This window comes from Mus musculus, chromosome 12 (genome assembly GCF_000001635.26).
Source record: "Mus musculus strain C57BL/6J chromosome 12, GRCm38.p6 C57BL/6J".
NCBI classification, from domain to species: domain Eukaryota; kingdom Metazoa; phylum Chordata; class Mammalia; order Rodentia; family Muridae; genus Mus; species Mus musculus.
In genome coordinates, this window is record NC_000078.6 from 112,371,026 (window position 1) to 112,390,218 (window position 19,193).

The window sequence follows — 19,193 nt, forward strand, 5'->3', positions numbered from 1 at the left end:
CTCCCTTGATGGCTGGCGACCTAGAATATTTCTGCAGTGATGGCCTGTCCATTGAGAAGCCATCTTGGTCTCCTCAGGCACGCCTGATAATGCTCATCTAGCACGCCAAAGCCTGCAGCCACGGGGCGGTGGCTAAGAGATGTGAGAGGCAGAAAGGATCCTGGTTAGAAGCCCAATCAGGAACTCTGCCTTCTCAGAGGCCTGGGATGGAGACTGAACCCTCAGCAAAGCACTGCTTTCTACTACCTTCCCACGGTCCTGCTCTGTGAGGCCCAGTGAGGCAGGTACTATGAGTAGCAGCAAGTTGGAGAAGAGGCTGTGTCTGAGTGTAGGTCCGTGGTAGAGGATGGCTGGAGAGTCACAGCCACAGATGTCTTCTGAGTACCTGGTGGGGAGGTATCTTCTCTCTCTCTCTGCCCTTAAAGCAGGAATCTATCTGTCCCACAAAGCAGCCCCTACTTTGCTGCGGATCTGGGGTCCCTATGCCCCCCATCTCCCTGAAGAGTCTGTTGGGCTCCTGTCCTGCTGCATAAATGCCTGCCTGCTCTTCACAGCTGTTCTCCACCTAAGAATTCTTGGTAAAGCCCCAGGCCACTTGTTCCTGACCCTGACTGACACTCAGACCACCCTTACTGAATCCAAATCGCAAAGTTGGATGTACAAATTGCTCTTCATGCCTGAACCTATCCTGGCTCTATTGCCAAACACCCAGGACAGATGGATCGCCCACCTCAAGTTCACATAGGAAGTTTGAGGATGGTCCCTGTTGGTAAGGCAGGTTTGAGCCCAGCCACCTAGGTCAGGACAGGTAAGCCAAGGCTTCAAGGAAGGTCATCTGGGAAAGGATCCACGGAGTAGGAGCCACTGGAGAGACCCTAGTGAGGGGCAAAGCAGAGAAAGAGGGAAGAACCTAGTGTACCTGGCTTGCCTTAGGAGCAGAAAAGCATCTGTGGCCACAGGCAAAGGCTCCCATGGGGCAGTATGGCTGGAGGCTAAGGCAGCTCTGGGCAGAGGGGGCAGGCAGCTGGTGTCCAGAAAAGCTCCTGGACTACAGCTGGGCTTCGGGACAGCTGGACGAGATGAGACTGGGCAGACAGACACGGCTGGCCACCGGTCCACTTGCCTTCTGTCTGTCTCAACCTTGCCCGCCTGGGAGCATCAGAACACAGCCCAGAAAGCACTGCTTAAATATTTAAGAGCTTTCGGGCAGGAGATTAAAGGGTATATGGGTTTGCCGTGGGTTAACCCTCTCTTACTCACAGACGGTGGCAGAAAGTAAGTTTCTCTCTTTGCTCACTATACCCCCACCCCCACCCCGGAAGCTGGAAGGAGGGAGAGAGGGAGGGAGGTGCCCGCTTTCATTTTCCTCCTCACTGGAGCAAGGCATGCAGGAGACTGCCCCTTGTGGGGACTGCTCATGCCCATTGGTAAGCAACTATGCCCTCTATGGACCTCAACTCCCTCCCTTTGCGAGGTCCCCTCCTTTCCTTGTCCTGCTCAACCGACCACCTTGACATGCCAGAGCCCCCTCCCTTCCGAGGGTCATCCTGAGACCTTTCTCAGTATCTGTCTCCCTAGGCCGTTTCTAAGACTCAAGCACACAGGCCTTTACAGTCTCAAAAGTGGAATGGGCTCTGCAGATAGTGGGCATGGGCAGCCATGTGTCCATGTGGCTCTCCCTTGTGATCAGGGTCTTTGTTCTGAAAGTCAGCCCTCACATGGTCAGCTGAGCAACTGGAATCTACAGGGACACAGGGAAACCAACTCCCCCACCCCCACCACACAAGCTACACAGCTCACGCTGTTGAATTCTGCATGGAGCCAGAATGTGTTAAGGATGCAGGTTTGGAAGGGGTCCAGCCCTGCCCCCTGCTCTGGGAGCAGTGGCTCGGCTCTAGTGGCACCAGGACTCGTGACCTGGCCTGCAGCGTGAAGGTAAAGCTTTCTGCAAATCTGGGATTCTAGAGCCTTTGCTCCCCCATGGTTTGCCTGCGTGGTGTATTTCGATGTAAGTCTGTATGTTTGCAGCTCTGCAAGGCCTCAAAATTGGTGAAGGGGTCTCTGTATACAGGTGCCAGTCCTCTGTGTGGTGTGTGGTGTGTGTATGTGTGTGTGTGTGTGTGTGTGTATACATGTGTGCATACACACACATGTATTACACTCTAGGATGCATATGTGTGTACACACACACACAGCTATGCCTTACATGTGCACACACCTATATGATCACATTTGTCATTTGTGGGAGCACACAGCCTGTGCAGGGTGGGTGTGGAGGGGACAGAGGGGGACACTAATTTCCGATGACTGTATGTATAACAAGTGGCCATCAGCCAGCCGATGGTCTAAACAGCATCCATCTTGGCTTTTCAGGTCAGGACGGAGTGTTTGGTCCAGTGTCTCACACGTGGTGTCCAACCTCCATTCTCAGCTGGGTCTCAGGAGACTTCCTCTCAGGGGATGAAGATGTTGGCAGAATTCAATTCCTTCAGGTTGTTCGACTGCCATGATTCCTCTCCCTGGATGCTCAGGACACCTGATCTGGTGTGCCCAAGTCTCTGCCTATTTCTCCTAAATTTTGGAGACAGCAATCCTGTCTGGGGGCAAGCCCACCACTCAGCATCTCAGCTCCTCTGCCCCCATGGGATAAATGAAGACCAGCCAAGACCTGTCGGGGCAAAGCCCTTCCAAGAGCCTCACTTCCGCTCCATTCTCCCTCTTCTACTTAGCTTCCCATGCCCGTTTCCCCAGCTTCGAAATGAGGAGTGCAGGCCCACCCAGGGCTCCAGACTCTGCATGAAGTGGCCATTTAGAAACTCCAAGAGGGGGCTGGAGGGGTGGCTCAGCGGTTAAGAGCACTGACTGCTCTTCCAGAGGTCCTGAGTTCAATTCCCAGCAACCATCTGTAAATGGGATCCGATGCCCTCTTCTGGTGTGTCTGAAGACAACTACAGTGGACTCAGACATAAATAAATCTAAAAAAATAAAAAAGCAAGCCCGAGAGGTAGCCTTTCAGAGCCATCACATGGGACGGTTCATCCCGACCCTGCAAGCAGTGGCCTCAGAATCACCTCGTGCGACTGCACAGCCCTGCCCTTTAGCCAAGCCCTGGCAGTACCATCTGTAGGCTGGGAACCACTCCAGGGTCAGGGGATGGAAGCCAAGGTGTGCTGGGTGGATTCACACTACCTGTCTCAACAAGGCCTTGGGTGCGGCTGCAAGCCTGGCAGACAGATCCCCAAGCATTGTCTCTTGGTTTCTGCCTATGAGCACCAAACCCATGTTTATATGCAAATTTCAGATACCCATAAAAGCAGCTGGTACGGTACAGCCAACCCTCTCCCCCCTCGGTCAGCTAATCAGCATCACCCCGGGTCTGCTCTCTGCCAGGAAAACACTTTAAGGTAGTCCTTTAGACAGTTGGAGGTCTCTAGGAAAGTTCCAGTCAAGTTCATGACGCCCCTCCTATTATCCACCCCGCTCCCTATGTTGGCATCTCAGATGTACGTTTGCACATCATTAATGAAGTCCATGGTTCATGAGGATTTTCTAGTTTCCCCTAATGCCTATTTTCTGCTCCAGGACCCACTCTGGATGACATTTGGTGATCACATTCTTTCAGACACTTCTTGGCGTGACATTCTCATCTTTGCTTTGCTCACAGTTGCAGCTCTTGGTCAAAGTTTTGCAGAGCAACCTTCCACTGGGGGGTGCTATTGGACCTGGGTGGTGGTGGGGGAGGGGGGAGGTAGCCCACAGAGGCAAGTGTCTGCGAAGGTTACCTTCACCATCAAGTTGACCCGTTTGGAGTCATGCAGGAGACACATCCCTAGGTGTGCACACAAGGAGGTCTCCAGAGAGGTTTCACTGAAGGATACCCACACTGGGTGATGGAAGCACTGTGCTATGGACTAGGCCTCTGGATTGAAGGGGAAAGGAGAATGCAGACTGGGCACCAGCATTTGTCTCTCTCTGCAGACACAGTGACAGCCACCTCATGCTCCTGTCTCCACGCCTCCCTATCATGAATGACCCATGCCATCCTCATGAAAGATCACACCTGCAAAATGTGAGCCCAGATGCACATGTTCTACTATAACTTGCTTTTTGTCAAGTATTTGGTCACAACAAGAAGAGTGACTACTAAAGCCTCCCTCTCATCCTGGCCACACACACCATCAGCAGTGCCTAGCGGCTGGGTGACATGTCTACATCAAGTTTCCCGATATCCATCTGAGTAGCAGTGCGTTTCCACATTAGCACCCTTGGGTGACTCCGCCCAGGTGGAGTCAGGCGTTACTGGCCCAGATGTCCCTTTTACTCCTGGCTGCCGTACCACTCCAGCACACTATCCTCGATGGCTCCTGCCTACCTGCTTGTGAGATCCCTAAGCTCTGGGTACTGTGAGCCCTCTGCTCTGCTGCGTGGTGCAGTTCCTGCAGTCCCTTCGTGCTGGATTGTGAGTGTGTGTCTCAGATGTGAGTTCCAGCAAGGAGGTATCTGGGCTCGGGCAATGTTGCTCTTTGGAAGAAAGAACTTTGTCACAGGTCTGTGGGGTTCCCATCTTCTCCCGGAGGGCAGGGCATCTGTTCATAGAACAGTGGAGTGGTGGTAAGCAGTCCAGGCTTTCCTTTTCAGAGCAAGGACTTGAAGCTCAGTGAGCTGAATGAACAGGGGGCTATCTTGTCTCCCTCAGATTGCCACACTAAGGGACAACCTTCAGTAGGCCAGGTGAATCCAAGTCCCCAGGAGAGTGGCAACCCCAAACAGCACAAGTCCCGAAGAAGTCACTTTTCAACCTCTGCCGAGTCTTAGGAACAGCATGAGCCTGCCTGCTGGAGCTTCTGCCTAGACAGCTCTCTGGGTCTGACGTGGCCCCAGAAACTTGTGTGGTGGTGATGCTGAGCGGAGGGTGCAGCCTGTGGGCTCCAGCTTCTCCATAGCTGCTAACGAGTTCTTGCCACACAGCGTGTCCTGTTTAGGTTTTTGCCAGTCACTAAGTGCACCTGGCCATCTCAGCCGATCCCCACGGGAGTAGCTCTGTCCCATTGGTCTGAGAGTCCTGTATCATGCAGCCAGGACCTATTCCTTTGGAGCAGGACCCCCCTCCCCACTAGAGCTACTCCTCAGAGAGCCTAGTACAGGCCCAGACCATGAGCACTTCCGCCATTTCTCAGGCACTGCCCCTCTCCCATGGAGTTGTCAGCCAGCCATGTGGCTCATAGCAAACCCCAGCTGAGCAAGTAGTCCCCAAATGTGACTCAGGGGAGAAGGCGCAGCCTCATTTCCTAAGCATCTCCCAGATCGCAGGGATCACAGGTCAGGCGGAGACCAAGCCTCACACCACAGCTACAACATGGTATGGCTGGCTGAGTGCCTTACTGTCCTGGCTCAGCTCCAGGCAGTCTGCTACTCCTGGAAGGCAGGTGCAAGTCTGGGGAAAGCTCAACCTGAACCTGAAGTCAAGGCCCAGAGCTGACTCTCTGTACCTCTGGGACCAGTGTCGTTAGCATGGAGGGGGGCCTGGGGTCCTGGCACGGACTCATTCTTGGGAAGAAAAGGGCTCTGGGTCTCTCCAGTGGAGATGTGGGAGGCCTGTGCTGTCTTGGGCTCAGAGCCTTTGCTCTGCCCAGCAGAGTTCCTAAAGGATCTATTTGAATGGTTCTTGCGCTCAGAGGGAACAGCTAAGGGCTGGGGGCTGGGAGTGTGGGAACCAGAGTATAGAGGTAGGGGTTGAGGTCTAGGGAGGGATTGGGGACACTGGGCCTGTACCTTAGGGAGGTGTCTGAGATCACACACAAGTCGTGACTCTCGTCTGGTGAGGGCGGTGGAGCTGTGTGGGAGACTGTATTGTGTGGCAGTTTCTGGTGGACTGACATATGGGAATGTGGGCCGGGATGTTTTCTTCTGTACTTTATCCAGGGCCTGCCACCACCTGGTTTGGAGAGTGAAGGGTAGGAGAGGGACACAGCTTCACTTGTGGCTGCCACAGGACTTGTAGGCCTTCGTGAGCTTTGCCTCTGTGTAACTAACTCCGATGATTTGGTGGTCTCAGCGGCCCTCAAGGCCATCGGCAGACAGAGCTAGAGTGTTGAAGTAGTGCGTCAGAGGGCAGGGGTGGGGCCGCCTGTCCATCTGCCGGCGTAGGTACACAGAGAGGCCATCAGTTAGGAGCCGCCACCCTGCAGGCTACCTCCCACACTAACCTGTAACTTGATTTCTCAAACAAATTTCCTGGGTCTCAGGGGTGTGACCTCTCCCATCATCCAACTGGTCGGTCTTGGGACAGAGGTCACCATCAGCTACCTGGTAGCACCTGTGTGCCCTTCTCTCTAACCCAGGACCCTTTGGTGGTCGATGGCCACACTCACCTGCCTGCCTGGGTGAGCACCATTGTCACACATGGGTCCTCTCCACACCACCACAGCCCTGTACCCAAGCAACACCACGGAGCCTTTCATTATAGAACACCTTATTATGCAGCCATGACTGGAGAGGTGGTACCAGCCTGCCTGTCTGGCCAGTTGAAGCATCAGCATAATAGACCAACTCTGTGCCTAATGAGGAGACAAGAGCTCCCACAGCTGAGGGGAAAGAGCAGAGAGTCCCTGGTGCGGGAAAGCTGCGATTAGCCTAACCAGACAGGGGGACAGGAGGAGGGAGAACTAAGCCTGATGCTTAGCCCTTACCTCATCCACAGATGTTCAGGGCTCAGTATTGTTCCCCTAAAGATGCCCTTAGAATGTGACCTTACTGGGAAATAGGCTCATTGCAGGTGGAGCTATCTCTATTAAATTAAAACCAAGTCTTTGAGAATATGGCACCATCTCCCGTGGGGCAGCATCTCTGTTGGCAGGGAGACTCGGACATGGATGCTGTCCATTTGAAGGTCAGCTCCGTGAAATATTTCTACAGACTGAGGAACATCAAAGATAGATGGCCACCCCCACAGAAATGAGGCTGGGTCTGATGGTCCCTTCAGAAGGAGACACCTGTCTCTTGACCTGGCTCCTCCCTCTCCCAGACAGAATGCACTGCTATTGCTCAAAGCACCCTGACTGCGAGCTTCGCCATGGTGTCCCCAGGATGTAAGCAAGATAAGCATGAAAAGTGGATGGTGGGATTCCAGACAGGGTTGTTTAGACTACACACTAGTCCGCCCCTATCTGATGACACAAGGTTTCAGTGACAGATGGGGACACTGAGGCATCGATACCAGAAGAGATTTCACTCGTAACACTCAAAAATCCATGATGGGGTTGGCCCAGGATCTTCCCCTCCTCTTCCTTCCCCGCCCCCAAGCCCCATCCTTTTCTTCACTTGCCCAGAAGGACTGTTTCCCCACTGTCTGGAAGAAGTGCCGAGTCCGGCAACCCACACCAACAGGGAGACAGCCCAACCCTGCAATGGGCTGCATGGACCCTGCAGGCAGTCGGCATGGACCAGGCAGCCTTGAGGATAGCTGCTGGACAGGTGGACGAGAGAGTCCAGGACTGGGTGGGTGGGCCAGGCAGTAGGGGCTGTATGCAGGAGCAGTGCCCGCAAAGAGGCCTGGCACTCACTTACATCTGCGTGGTCCGACATGTGGTAGTCAGGTAGCAGAATGGCAGTGTCTAGCTGTACTCTCTGTCTACCATGGAGACTCCAGACTCTAGCTAGGAGGCTGGCTACTGTACATGGCCCAGCCCAGCACTTCAGCTCCTGACATACTGAATGCCCAAGGACCTGCCATTCAGGTTTTAATTACAGAAAACGGGGCACATTATCAACAGCTTGCTTCACATGAAAACGAGGAACCATTTGCTGAAGCCCATCCTATGAAGTGAAGCGTAGCCCGGAGCCATCAATACCCTGGGAATCCACTCAGGCCGCAAATGGAGCCTTTCTGCTCTCCACAAAGGCTGATACTCTCGGGGAAGCTTTCTTTATCCCTGTGTGCTTGTCTCCACAAGAAATGGCATTTTAACACAATGTAGAGTGGGCTCCATTGTCCCTCGCTTTTCCCTGACAGGCTGGAGCCACGACCCTGGAGCTCTCCACACCCAGCATGCTCTTTCCAGGGGCCGGGCAGGCCTGCTGTGGCTTGGGTATGGTTTATGCCCCAACATCCACATACTGGGAGCATGGTCCCCATGTGGGAAGTGGGAAAAGAATAGAACTTCTAAGTGAAAGTATTTGAGATCAGGGCTCCCTTGGAAGGGACCAGTGCAGTTCTCCTGGGGCCTTTGGAGTTCTTGAGAAAGGGCTGCTTAAAAGCAAGTGTGTTCTGCCCTCCCCTCTCCCTTCCTCCCAACCTCTTCCTGGCTCTCTCCATCTCATCATAAGATGTCTCCCCCTTACACGTACAGCATCAATAAGCCACCACAAGTGCCCATCAGAGTTTGAGATGGTGACAGCCTTATGCCTCTGAACCTTCGGAGCTGGGAGCTAATCTCTCTTCTTCACAAAGTGCCCAGACTTGGGCATTTTGTTACAGTGGCAGAGTATAGACTGATGCGAGGTCCCATGCAAACACAAGAGCTGCTGCATGAGACCCAGGCTGGAAGCTGACCTTTCACCCCCGCAGACCCTTGCATTTCCCAGTGTTCAGCTTCTCCTCAGCCTCGCTAACCACAGGGAAGCCAGGCTGTCACAGGGCCTGGAGCATAGCCAGCCTCCATGAGGCCTCCTGGGAACTACTTACACACCCCACACTTGGTACAGCTTGATGCAAAGTTTGAAAGGTCAGGCAAAATTATGGACATTCTGGGGGTCAGGCATGTCTGGGGTTCCAACATACCACATGCCTTCTAACTCTGTCAAGGAAATATTCTTGGAACCTGTGTTTCCTTCTCCAAGAGCAGGCACAGGACTTGTCTGTCTCTGTCCAGAACACACATAGGGCCAACTCCGCATTCTGGAAGCACTGAGAATGTCTAATGAATGAATTAATGAATAAATGAATGAATGAAGGAATGGATGAACAAATGAATGGACAAATGAATGAATGAATGAATGAACGAATGGATGAACAAATGAATGAGATGGGCAATAGGAGAATGAAAGATGAGTGCCTTCCCTTCCTGTCTCCTGCTGCTCCCCACCCCAGAGGACATAATAGGACAGGAGAAGGTAGGGACCTGGAAAGGACCGGACACTGAGTCTTGGTGAGGGCTGCTCTCACACACCATTGCACGGGTAAGAGAGTTTGATTTATTACTACTCAGGAATCACACACAACCTGTAGGACCAGGGGTGAAACAAATCCCCAAGAAGTCCCCTTCTGCTGAGGTCAGCATGAGGAGAGCCGCAGTCAGAGAGGGGCCAGGAACCCAATCGCTGGCTTGATGCAATTATTTGCCTGACTGCAGTGCGAGCTCTCACCTGATCTAAGACCCTGGCATTGACTTCCTGCCAGGCAATGGGGGTGGGGTTGAGCATCCTCAGGCCTGGGGCAAAGGGCTGCTCATTAATCCTTGCCAGTCTGTACCCACAACAGGGAGCTGATGTAGTTCTCCAGGAGCCTGGTCAGTTCTTGAGAAAGGGCTGTTCTAAATGAGCAAGTCTGAGCTGAGGAAACTGAGGGCCAGCCCTAACTTGTCTCAGGGCTTCTCTAAGAAGAACCAGGTATTCTGACCCAAATCTGGCACAGACCTAGACACTGACCCAAGAAAATCCCCAGGGGTGTGGGAGATACACCGTGTCTCACTTCTCCAGGGTACCTTAGCTCCTTGGGGTAGCTCATCTCCTCAGGACCCCTCATCTCCTCAGGGTACCTCATCTCTTCAGGGTACCTCAGATCCTTAAAGCTCTCACTTCCTCAGGGTACCTCATCTCCTCAAGGTACCTCAGATACTCAGGATTCCTTATCTCCTCAGGACCCCTCATCTCCTCAGGACCCCTCGTCTCCTCAGGGTACCTCAGATCCTCAAAGCTCTCACTTCCTCAGGACCCCTCATCTCCTCAGGACCCCTCATCTCCTCAGGGTACCTCAGATCCTCAGGGTACCACATCTCTTCAGGTTTCCTCATCTCCTCATGATTCTCCCATCTCCTGGGGGCCCAGAGAAGAGCCAGCAAAGTACAGGCACTTTGGCCTCTTCTAGGAGACAGTGCACCCTGGGATTGATAGGGTAGGACTTTTGCCCTTCCTACAGAGGGTTGATGCCTCTGCTGGCTGCTGAGACACAAGCATATTCTACACTGTGTCACTTAGCAAAGGATGTGCCACAGAGTCAACTTAGATTCATCAGTGAGGAGAGAAAAATCAACTGAGAATTAGATGAGCCCAGGGCCTCCAACAATATAGGAGGGGCTAACTCAGAAGAAAGCAACAGAGAGGCCCCAAAGGCATGCAGACCTAGGCCCTTCCTCTTCCTTCCACAGAGGAAGCCTGGCGCACCTGCCTCTCTCCGTATGGGAAGGAAGGAAAGGTCTTCATAAAATATTGATTGGCTTGCACAAGCCTTAGGTTGTGAGGAGTACGGATGGAGAAGCCTTGCATGTAAATTAGATTTGTTTGGCATAGTCTTAACCCTCTCCTGTCCTGGCACCTGGGACATCTCTGTGGATCTCTGTACAGTCGGGTGCACTGCAGGCACTGGGCAGCCCCAGGATTTAGGTATGTGGAGGAATAGCATTTGTCCTCAGTCTGACTCTCCAGACTCCTCCTGGGTTCCTTTTGGCCTCCAAGTTCCTGCCTGGATGCTCTTCCACAGGGTCAGAGATACCTCAGGGCAGCGTACCACCCCCATGGGCAGGCCACTCCAACTTAAGGTCACGTAAGCTTGATTCTGGCCACCAGCCGCTGGCTAACCCATCTGGAAAGGCGCTGGCTCTAAGGCTCGCAGGAGCTCTGGCTTGATTCTCGCATGTCCTAACACTTGTCACACTGGAACAACAGCAGGATCTTAGGGCCCTGCTCCTTCATCCAGTGCTCGGTGCCAAGAGAAGACTCGGGAGAAGCAGACAGAGCAGGCACCCACTGAACTCGGTTTCCACATTTGTATTGGAAAGTGATCAGATCTGCACCTAGGGTTGTGATTAGGAAATGAAATGGAAGCACACGTGGCTAGCACTGTGCCTGGCAGACACCTCTACAGAGACAGCACCTCCTTATTATGTGCAGTGTCGGGGGGGGGGTCATGAGCGAGTGAACAAATGGACAAAAGAGCTCACCACGGTCAAGAGCGTGTGTGTGACTGAATGAGAGAAGAGACTGAGTGGCCAGGTAGCCTTGCAGGGAACCAGCCATTCTGCAGGGGTTGGCACTTCCTCAGGAGCCTTGGTTCTGCATCTAGCCAGGTTCTACTTCCCATAACTGTCCCCAGATGCACACTCTGGGTCCCTTCAGATACTATCTTATCTATCCCTAAACCCCTCTTGGGCCCTGGCTGTCACTGGGATTTGGGAGGTGGAGCCCTGGGTGGGCTTCCCATCACTTTTCCAATCTCCATCCATGTTCATCTATCCACTCATCAAACTCTTCTGAGAGCTCTGGCTGATGCAGCCATGTCTCCCCTCCCTCCTCTCCATCACCCTTTTACACTCCCTTGTCTACACCAGAAGGAGCCTGATGATTCTTCTAGGCATCGCGTGCTGACTGGGGAGCTTCTAAACCAAGCTAAGGATGGAATTAGTAGGCACCCAAATCTACACAAGTCTGCAGTGCTCACACACATGCACATAAGTGTAGAAACACATGCATGAAGTGCACAGGAACACAATGAAAACAGGTGTGGATATTGGACACGTGTCACATAAGTCCTCTGTCTTAGTTAGCATGATTATTGATATGATGAAATGTCATGACCATAGCAACTTGGGGAAGAAAGGGTTTATGTGGCTAACTGTACCTAACTTTGTGATACAGTCACTCTTATACAGTTTGTCACTTGGATGATTTTAAAATTTGAAAAGCAGTAAGTAGCATTCCGCATGGATACAATGTAGCACAGGCTTTGCTTCCAGCTGGGACAGAGAGGCACTCAGCGGCTCATCCTAGCAACACAGGTTAGAAGCACATGAAACAACGTCATTGTTGTTCATGACGGTGGTTCCTAGGGAGGGAAATAAAGAGGCAAGTCTGGCGATGCCCTGGCTTGCTGCCTTGGGATCCGAAGGAGCAGTGGCTCCGAGTTGACACAGTGCTTGAGCATTTGGGGGAAACACACAGAATGGGGAAGCTGCACAGAGAAATGGCTCCAGATTCCGAATGGAGGAGTATTGATGGGGACGCCCATAGGAAGAGGAACCAGGGCATAGGAGATGCAGCTGAGGACAGCCATCTCTGTAGCCCTGGCCATAGTGACTGTGTGAAGGACAGCTGAGGCCTGGAGCATGAGCCCCAACTCTGCAGGTATCACAGCCATGAGCCCTAGAGGCCTGTGTCAGCAGCAGAGGGACAGAACTCGTCTGTTTGAAAGGCTGTTCCTGTCCCAACTGTCAGAGCTCACACGCAAGCTGCTAAGAGCGCTAAATGAAAATAATTGTCCCAGAACAAAGTCTAAAACCAGTAAAATAAAATAAAATAAAATAAAATAAAATAAAATAAAATAAAATAAAATAATAAAATAATACAATAAAATAAAATAGCAGAAAAATACTCAGCAGCCAGTGACAGAAGAGTCACAGTGTCTGGCACCCTGCCGAAGCCACCGGACATGAAGAAACGGGAACAGATAGGTCAAAGGAGAGCAAAGCCAGTCCATAGAAAGGGACTAGGAGTCACCACACAGTCACAGAGAAACACAGTCCACACGTTAAAAAAGGTGGGCAAAGGTGACCACACTAAGAAGATGGAGGAAGCTGGGAAGGATTGTTACACAGTTCCCCCTGATGGGCTGCATCCACTGTGGTGGTGAATGCGCTGGGGTCTTGGGGGCCTGTTAGAGAGATACTGCCAAAGAAAAGATTAGTGAATGGGAAGGCGTCAGCAGAGGACGTTTCCATGGTGGAACACAGAAGAAAAGAGCGAAGAGTGACCCGTGGAGTTAACGTCTGTATAGACTTCCTCAGGATGTGGCCCTTGAAAACACAGCGGCTGAATTATTCCCAGAAAGCTGGAAAAGCCCCGAGAAGAGAAGCATGAAGCAGGACAGTGTAGTCTGGTTACTCATAAGCAGAGATGTGGGGCTATATTGATCACTTTTCTATTGCTGTGACAAAACACTATGGAGCAGGCAACTTACAGAAGGTTTTGTGTGGGCCTTGCAGTTTTAGAGATACTGGAGTCCCTGGCCATCATGGCACACAAGAAGCACGGCATCAGAAAGGCAGCCATGGCACTGGAGCAGTAGCTGAGAGCTCCCATCTCAATCCAGGAGTCGGGAACAGGGAGAAGGATGACATGAGTCTTTGAGACTTCAGTGCCACCCCCATCGACACACCTCCACCAACAAAGCCACACCCCCCAATTCTTCCCAAACAGTTTCACCAACTAGGGAGCAAAGACTCAAATGTATGAGCCTACTACGGGGCTGTTCTCATTCACACACCACAAAGGGGAAACAGTAAAAGCAGGCACAGACGAAACCAAACCACTGACCAGGAATAGAAGTCAATGATAGAGGACTTGCCTAGTGAATGCAGGCCCAAAGCTCAAGTCCCAGCACAAAAAGCGGTTGTGTTTAAAAATATACTGCATACATGAAATATCTGTAAGTGATGCTAAATGTCTTAACAGTCATGAGAAACATCTTTAAAGTATGCAGTGGGCTATGGGGTCAAGGACAGACGCACATGATCAGCTTGGAACTCTACACTCAGAAAGAAAATCTTTCAAAAACTAAGGCAAAAGCAAGGTGTGTGTGTGTGTGTGTGTGTGTGTGTGTGTGTGTGTGTGTGTGTGTGTGTGTCCATAAATCTACTTAATGGATTTAATATATTTAATGAATATACAGATTCATTTTTTAAAGCCTTGCATTAAAACAAATGCTAAATGAAGCCCTCAGGCAGAAGCGATCAAAAAACTGGATGGAGAAATCTGGATCTATATAAATGAACACAGAGCTCCAGGACAGTAATGCGAGTTAATGCAGAAGTCTGCTTTTAGTAGGGCCGGAGGGGTGGCTCAATGGTTAGGGGCACTGGCTGCTCTTCCAGGATCCAGGCTCAGTTCCCAGCACCCATATAGCACTCATGATTGTCTGTAACTCTAGGTCCAGGGGATCCAACATCCTCTTCTGGCTTCTTAGGGCACTAGGCACACACGTGGTATACATTCATACATTCAGGCACAACACTCTGTGTGTGTGTGTGTGTGTGTGTGTGTGTGTGTGTGTGTGTGTATGTGTGTATGTGTATGTGTGTACGCCTGTGTATGTGTACACATACATGTGTATGTATATAATAAAAATACATAAATTTTTAAAGAAGAAAAATGCTTCATATATAGTAAGGTTCTTTAATAGATTACAGACCAGAAGTTGGCCAGCACCGTGGGGTTTCTAGGGGAATCAACTGAAGGACAAGCTCTACAGGTTTTCAAGCTATCCACAAAGAGGGAGGGAGACATCCCTGGCGGCTAGAGTGTTGGGAATGCTGGGAAATTCTGCAAAAGCTGAATGAGAACTCATGGAGTGACATGTAGCCAAGTAGCCGCTGAGGGAAATAAAAGTTATAACAAATATTCAATCCAACGAACAGAGAAATATATATACACAAAGGATAGGATATAAATTGTGGCTCCATTTTTGTCCTCTTCCCCTCGTGTGTCTGGGACGGATGCACACTGGGCCTGTGAGGGAAGGATGAAATGAAGTCCAGAGTGACTGGGTCAGCAGGACCCCAGTCCAGCCAGGACTCCTGGGAAGAGGAGGTCTCCTCCATGTTACATGGCTCTTCAGAGTTACAGCTGTTTTAGAAAACAGCTCTCTTAGACTATAGTCAACAAAAGAGCTTGTTTATTGGGGGTGAACAAGGACTATAGACACCTTGGAAGTGGGAAGGGGGTCTTCTTAGTATGAAGTTCCACTGCCTGAAGCTTTAGATGCTGGGAACACCTCATTTGCATGAAGAGGCATTCCAGGAAGTTGAACCTATAATTTCCAAGGATTACAGACATTCCTCAGGTTGAGGGTGGGGGTTGGGCTCCCCAGGTAAAGTAGAGAAGAAGAAGCCCAAGATGGGAAAGAGAGCCATCCATTTTGCCAGGGGATCTGTCCAGACATGGGAGACTACGACATTGAAATAGCAGGGTCTGGGAGGGAGAGATGGCTAAGTTGTTAAGACTGCTCTTCCAGAGGTCCTGAGTTCAAGTCCCAGCAACCACATGGTGGCTCACAACCATCTGTAATGGGATCTGATGCCCTCTTCTGGTGTGTGTGAAGACAGGTACAGTGTTCTCTCTCTCTCTCTTTATATATATATATATATATATATATATATATATATATAATCTTTAAATAAACAGCAGGAACTTCCAACAATAAATATATATAAAAAATAAACAAAAAGTCAGATGAGAGAAACAGGAAGCAAAAATCAAGGTGGAAAGCATAGCTATTGTGTCACTAGAAGCCTAAAAACTCCAGCAATTAAAGCCAAAAATCGTCTTGTGAGGACAGTAACCATCTGAATGCTACCTGGACTCACCCATGGTGAATGTCTGAAGCTGGGGAATATGGTGTTGATGAACACAAACACTAAAACAGTCTGTGAGAAGAAACTGCAGGACAGAGAGTCACTTTACACGACTAGAGGGCCACAATGACGTTGTCACCCTAATGTACACATTTAGAGCAACTGGGACTCACAGTGCAGACAGGACAAATGGATTAAACAGCAAGCAGAAATATGATCTCAGCTCCAGACAGATCTCAACCCTGACTCTCAGTAATTACTAGACAAGCAGATTGGAAATGCAGGAGACTACCAGCCAGCCTGACCTCTCAGGCATGTTCTGACCACTTCCCCCAAAGCAACAGCATATGTCATCTCAAGGGCTCCCAGCAAGCTTACCACGATGGGCCATAAGACAAGTCCCCATGAGTGCGCAAGGTCAAACTGTACCAGTCATGGTTTCAGGGGAAGTAAGTTAGAAATCAACAGCAGAACGGTATCAGAAGAGCCAAAATATTTGGAAACTGAATAATGTTCTTCATGACTTGAAATAAGAAATCAGAGGGAAACTGGGAACTTTTTTGAGCCAAATGTCCAAAGGTCTTAAAATCTCTAAAGGAAGACCCCAGACTCAGATAGTATGCAAAGACAGAGACCATTTATTCCGCAAAAATGACCAGTGTATGGGGGGTCAAGTATTCTTTGAAATGGTGACCCCAGACAAAGGCGAGCAGGCCTTCTTATAGAAGACCAAAGGAACTCTCTAGAACGATTAGGTAACTAAAATTTCATTGGTGAGTGCTGGGGTGGGGGTCACAGGTGGTCAGTGGACTGCATTCCTGTCATGAACGTTCAACCATGTGATGAAATAAGGCTGCCCACCGCAGATGGCCCATTCTGAAATAAGATACTTCCCCACTTCTGCGGTTCTCCCCGGGCTGTTCTTGGGGAAGGGGTTTATGATCTTGTTTCTGGATTTTCTAGCCGTGTCTTACGGCCGAGTTCCTGGAGCTGGTACCTTATGACCTTTTCAGAATCAGGCCTGGTCCTTAAATAGAGACAGATGGAGGGTTTATGTCATCCTTTCAAATGAAAGTGAAAACCCAACCTACCAAGACAGAGGTGATGTGGCCCACATATGCTTGGAGGGAACATAGCTGATGTATTAGTTCAATTTCCATCCCTATAACAAAATAATGGAGGCTGGGAACTTTTTACACACATGTGCAACACTATATATTAATGTGTGTGCATAATATAGCTATATTCATACATGTGTATGTGTACATATACATTATACATACAAGATATAATATATATAGACATTCTATAAATGTGCTATATACATAGATTTATATATAATCTCTATATTATCTATCTATATGTTTATATATAGACGTATAGATGAATAATTTATTTTGGAGATTGAGCACTCACTACCAGGCAGCTCCGTTGTCTGATAAAGCGCCTCCTGGCGGACAGCATCATGGCCTGATGATACACAGTAGGTACAGTGGCAGGCGAGACAAGAAGGCAGAGATTCAGGAGACAGACTTGCCATTCATAACAACTCGCTCTCATGGGGCCTCCCCAGGGTCTCGGGAAAATCACATCCTTCCAAAGGTGCTGCACCCGTGACTTCTGCTCCACATCTTCCACCGTCCACAGCCCTTCAGCACCACAGCACCGGGGCAAGGTTTCTAGCAGAGGAGCCTTTGAGAAACAAACTACAGACTACAGCAAGCTCAAAAAGAGAGGTCTCAAGACAATAGCCTGAGCTTGCAAGTTTAGGTACTAGGAAAAGGACAAATTGAGTCCAAAAAAGATGAAGAAAATAATACAAAATAAACTGCCAGGCAGTAGTGGCACATGCCTTTAACCCCAGCACTTGGGGGGTGGGGGGAGGAGGCAGGAGGATCTCTGAGTTCAAGGACAGCCTAGTTTACATAGTGACTTACAGAAACAGTCAGGGCTACACAGAGAGTCCCTGTCTTGGAAAAACAAAACAAAACAACAACAATATTAAGTATAAATTGATGAACTAGAAGAGACTTGACAAAAGAAAAATCAAAGCAGCAAAAAGATGGTTGTCTTTTTTTTTAAAGACATCATTTAAAACTTAAGAAGCCAGCCCACCTGATCCAAGAAAGAAAGATGTGCATCATGGATGTGAGGAAGAGAAGAATACCAGCAAACACCCTGCTGTTCTCACAAGCAAGTGTTTGTTGAGAACACTTGTTGACAGGTTCAACAACTCGGATGAAATGAGGCAATTCGGCAAGTTCAGCACAAAGAAATCAATAAACTTCATGTCTGTATTGCCTATACCTGCCAGCAAAATTTAATTTGCAAGTAAAAGCCTTGTGAAAGATGAATTTCAGACAGACCCAGATGGATCCAGTGTTAAAGTGCACTCACATCTAACAGAAGTGGAATCTACGCTACATAGTTTCCAGACAACAGAAGAAGGCTCACCCTATCCAGGCAGGCAGCATTGCCCACTCTTGAGTCCAATAAAGACATCATAGAGAACAGCAGAGAACAACTTGCCTCATGAACAAAAGTGCAAATCCGATTACCAGAATTTTAGGAATTTTAATCCGTCTCATTCTAATTGTGACAAAGCAGCTTTATCCTAGCAAGGCAAAGTTGCTTTAACATTCCGGAACCAATCAACTCCATCAGAATAATGAACTGAAAATCAAAACCTCATTCAATAGGAAACCTACTTGATAAAAATCCACCTTTGATTCATAATAAAAATATTCTTAGTAAACTTGGAAACAACTTCATCTGGTCAAGACCAGCTATGAAAACAACACACACACACACACACACACATATCCGAAACATTGCGCTGAAAGGTTCTGTTTAATAAGGCGTGGGGAGTAAGGCGTGACATCCCCGGGGAAAGTGAGTTAACACTTTTTTTCTCGTCTGTGTAGACCAGCTCATGAAATCCAAGGACAAAAGCTACTAGAAGTGTAGTCAGCCACCACTCCCTCCTACATCTCTCTGCCTCCTCTCCCACAATGATCTCTGTGTTTTCCAAATATATAAACTCAGCAAAGCATGCACAGGGTCATCAGAAGCTCAAGCCAGACTGAGCCTTCGAATGGAAGCATGGAGGGGACAGGAAGTTGCAGTTCTAGCTTAGGACATGGCAACTAACTGTTGGGAGAGGGAGAGGGAGGGGGAGGGGGAAGGGGAGGGGGAGAGGGAGAGAGAGTTTGGTTTAAGAGATTAGTCCCTGGGTCACCATATTCCAGGGGATGGCCCCACACCCAAGAGAACGTGGACAGATCAGGTTGGACCTAATGGGTTTTTCTTTGAAATAAGACACAGTTGGATGCGTAAGGGGAGGAGAGGGTGGGGGAGGGGGAGATGACTGTCACTGACACACGTTGTATGAAATTCCCAAGAAACTGCTGGGATTAGTAAGTAAGCAAAAGCGTCAAAGTGTATCAACGCACACAGAGCAGCAGCACCTTCTGTACTCAAATAAGAGACCGACGTTGATAAACGTTTACAGGCCACTGACACATTAGATGCTTAGTCATAGTGCTAACAAAAGATATGTGGCATTTGTATATTAAAGCAATAAAAACAGACGCAGCAGGTTATAAAAAGAAGACAAAAAATTGAAGGGGTTTG